The following is a 4,685-nucleotide window of genomic DNA, read 5'->3' as shown; positions in this document are numbered from 1 at the left end:
TTAAACATAATCTAACAATTATTGTTAAACATTGGTTAACAATTTTCGTCAACAACCACTTTAATAAAAAATATAAAAAACTGTAAAAAAAAAAATTAATTAATTTTTTTTCTTGTCAATTATTTTTAAAAATATTTTCTAAATTAATTCACTTAGAGCCTCTTTTAACTTTTCCTTGTATTAAAAACAAAAATCCCGAATAATTTATAGGGTGACCCAACAACAATGTTAGATTATGATTTTGCTACCCATTATACTTACTATTTTAGTATTATTTAACTAATCTATAACATGCACAATGCACAAAAAAGTTTTTCTTAAAACTGATAATGATAGATACACAATTTATCTATTATGAAGATGAGAGTGCATCAACAGCAATATTAGAAATTAAGTGAAAGTACTATTTTGATCCCTACATTTTGATATTAGTATTAAGAATCTAAATTTGGTAAGGATGAGTATAAAACTCATGTTTAACATTATTCAATAAGAAATTGTCACATCAGCTTTTTACTTGAAATTTAATACATCCTACCACACTTAATAATATCTCAATAAACTCTCAGTTTTGTTGGATTTATATATAGGTATTATAATTGAATTGAGTGTAGTTGTGTTTATTCTTAAATATGTGATAAGATGATATGGCATGTTTGGATTGGAGGCTGCAAAACTTGAGTTTTACACCCTATCCTTGTAGAATTTTTTTTTTTTGGGATAAAACACAAGAACTTTATTAGGAAATATTAGTAACAAATACATCATGGAGAAGAGCTTGTTCTAAGAAATAAGGACTCTCTTCAATCCGAACTGAATAATCATCAATACTCATAGCATGTTTAGATAAAAGATGAGCAGATTGCCCTTCCTACAAACATGAGAAAATCTAACTCAGAACTTGTAGGACATAGCTTGAACTTCATAAATCAGATTAGTAACAGAAGCAGGAGCAGGAGAGTTATCTTGCAAAGCCCGAATCAGATTGAGAGAGTCTCCTTCCAAGATAAAGTCCTGAATACCCATATCAACTGCAAAAAACATTCCAGCTTCAAGAGCCGTTGGTTCAACCTCAACAGCCCCCAACGGAACTTGAAACTTTTTGCAAATCCCAGCAATAAAATTACCCTCATGATCTCTTATTACCACTCCCACACCAGCTTCTTTTTTACTAGCAAAAACAGCCCCATCCACATTAATCTTATAAGAAGGCTCATCCGGAGGTAACCATTTTGACTCCAACTACTGCTGCATCTTTACCAGAGCTTCCAGCACAGCTCAGTAGTCATCTATGTATTGTTTATATCAGAATAACAACTGATCTCCACTTTTCCTTAATCCCCCATTTCGCACATCATTTTTGTTAGTCCACATAGCCCAAACAATAGCAACAGCCAATGCCAAATCCTCTTCAGACCAGTTAGCGTCCATTAATAAATACCAAAGAAAATCCATAAAGTTTCGAAAGTGCAAAAGGCCAAAAGTTTGAAACAGCTTTGATAACATCCAAGTGTGATGAGCCTTAGGACATTCCCAAAAAAAATGAACCATAGATTCAACCATTAAACCACATTCTTCACAAGTATCATCTAGAAGAACATGTCGGTGAACTAAGTTTGCTTTTGTTGGGAGAATATCCTTTGCAGCTCTCCAAGCAAAGTGTCTTATCTTATGAGAGACATTGATCTTCCATAATTTCCTCCAAAGTAATCGCATACCACTCCCATTAGAGGTGGAACCATCTGGTTCTTTTCTATTAATATCCATAGCAATCTGATATGCACCTCTTACTGGTGAACAATCCATTAGATGTTGCACCCCAAATCTGTTTATCTTTAGGAAGCTAGTTACTCAATGGAATTCCCCCAATAATCTCAGCTTCAAAAGGAAGGAAAGAATTGTTAATCAAATTCAGATTCCAACTCTTATTTTCCAGATCAATAAGGTCATCAACCATAGAGATGTGGGGATTTAGACTCCTAGGAGAAATCACCCTATATGACGAAGAGTTTGGGAGCCACTATTCCTCCCATATCCTAATACACCTCTCATTCCCCACACGCCATCTTACCCCTTTCCTAACAATCCCTTGAGCTGATAAAATGCTTCTCCAAATATATGATGGATTATTCCCCAAAAAAGCATGAATGAAATCAGTCTTTAAAATATCTCGCCTTAAACACTCTGTAATCCAAAGAATTTTGAGCCAACTACAACCTCCAACCTTGTTTAGCTAATAAAGCTAAATTAAAAGGCTTCAACAATTTAAACCCCATCCCTCTACAAGATTTAGGCACACACAATTTTTCCCAACTCAACCAAGCCATTTTCTTATCATCCTTTTTTTGTCCCCACCAAAAATTACGGATCGTGCTTGTCAGATCATTGCAAAGGGAATCAGGAATTTTAAAATTGCTCATAGTATATGTTGGAATTGCTTGTGCAACAGCCTTAATCAAAATCTCCTTGCCAGCCTTAGACAATAATTTTTCTTTCCATCCAACTAACCTTTTTGCCAATTTTTCCTTCACTACATTGAAAGTATTTCTCTTATTTCTACCCACCAACGATGGAAGCCCAAGATATTCTTCATGCTGTCTAATTATTTGAGCTCCAAATCTTGTTTTGATTTCCTCCTATATGTCTTTATCAGTGTTGCAATTAAAGAATAATGAATTTTTTGCCCTATTCAACTATTGAGCAGAAGCATCCTCATACATCTTAAGGATACGTTAAAGAGAATTACAATCATTCATACTAGCCTTACAAAAGATAAGACTATCATCTATAAAGAATAAATGAGAAATAATAGGAGCACCACGACAAACAGTCATACCCTCCATAACACCACACTAAACAGATTTTTTAATTAAAGCAGATAAGCCCTCAGCACAAATTAAAAATAAATATGGAGATAAAGGGTCTCCTTGGCGAAGACCCATAGAAGAGATAATATTACCTCGGGGAGATCCATTAATCCTAACAATATAAGTGACAGAAGAAATACACTACATCATTAATTCTCTCCACCAAGAGCTGAAACTCAGTTTCTCCATAATCTTTTCCAAACATACTCATTCCACCCTATCATATGCTTTACTCATATCTAACTTCAAAGCCATTTCTCCAATTTTGCCCCCTCTTCTGATTAATATGATGCATAGTCTCGAAAGCCACCAAAACATTATCCGTTATTAACCTTCCATGCAGAAAGGCACTCTGTGAGTCACTACTAATTTTTGGTAGCACTTTCTTAAGTCTATTGGCAAGGGTTTTTGAGGCTAGATTATACACCACATTACACAAACTAATAGGCCGAAATTCAGTAATTTCCTTAGGGTCCTTAATCTTTGGAACTAAAACAATTTGGGTTTCATTAAACTTAGGAGGAATGATACCAAGATTAAGAAAATCCAGCACTGTTTTAGTAACAACATTCCCAATAGTAGGCCAAAAATGCTAAAAGAATAAAGGAGGCATACCATCAAGACTCGGAGATTTGAGTGGATACATCTGTTTGAGGGCTTTGTAAACTTCCACCTCTTGAAAATCACAAGATAGCATAGAGTTCATAGCAGGAGATACCTTTGGCCCAACTGCATCTAGCAATTTTGTAAATTTTGTGGGACATGAAGACTTGAATAAGTCAGAATAATAATCAATTACTATCCTGTCAATCTCCTTTTCTTCAACCTGCCAACACCCATTATTATCAACCAAGCCTTCAATATAGTTTTCTTGGAATCTATTCGAAGCTTTGGAGTGAAAATATCTTGTATTCCTATCCCCACCTCCAAACCAGTTCAATCTAGACGTTTGCTTCCACATCATATCCTCCTTATCAAGCCAGCAATTTAAGTCAACTTGAGTTTCCCTTATGTCATTGATGTTTTCTGGACATGCTGCCTGTAGTTCCAACCATTCTAAATGTTTATGTAGCCTAGCAATATTTTTTCCTACATGGCATTATACATCTTTATTCCAGACATCAAGTTTTGGACGGCAGTTTTCCAAACATTGAATAAGCAGAAAATCAGCATTCAAAATTAACCCCTCTTCCCAAGTGGAAGACACAACCTCTTCATAGCTGGCTTCTTTTAACCACATAGCTTCAAAAAGAAAAATTTTCCCATGTTTTTTCCTTTGAGTTCTACTAAACAATTGTAGAAGTAACGGATTATGGTCTGAAACAGATGAAGTTCTATGAAAAAGTTTTGCCTGTGGAAATTTGATACACCAATCACATGTTACAACTGCCCTATCCAACCTCTCTCTAATTTTAGTTCCATCAGCTTGTTGATATAGCCACGTAAATTTAGGACCTGAAAATCCCAGATCACAAAGACCACACCAATTCAAAGTATCTACAAACCACTGCATTTGTTGAGTTGGTCTAGTAACCCCTCCCTCCTTCTCTGATAGTCCAGTCATTTCATTAACCAACCAGGGCAATTGAGAGATTCCACTAAGATATTTTAAGCGAGACCAAGATTCATCTCTACTAGAAGAGTCTAGATTCCCATAAAAACTAGTAAAGTGCCACAACCTAAATCCATCACCACTATTGATTTCAGCATCAATATTCCAAAATAAAGCCAAACCTCCACTACTTCCTTTGCTAGGAATAATCAAACCCTATTTATATCCACAACTATAACGAATTTTCACCATCCAATCTCTATCAG

The sequence above is a fragment of the Quercus lobata genome, unplaced genomic scaffold (assembly GCF_001633185.2).
Source record: "Quercus lobata isolate SW786 unplaced genomic scaffold, ValleyOak3.0 Primary Assembly Scq3eQI_1902, whole genome shotgun sequence".
In the NCBI taxonomy this organism is placed as follows: domain Eukaryota; kingdom Viridiplantae; phylum Streptophyta; class Magnoliopsida; order Fagales; family Fagaceae; genus Quercus; species Quercus lobata.
Note: the sequence above shows the minus strand (reverse complement) of the source record.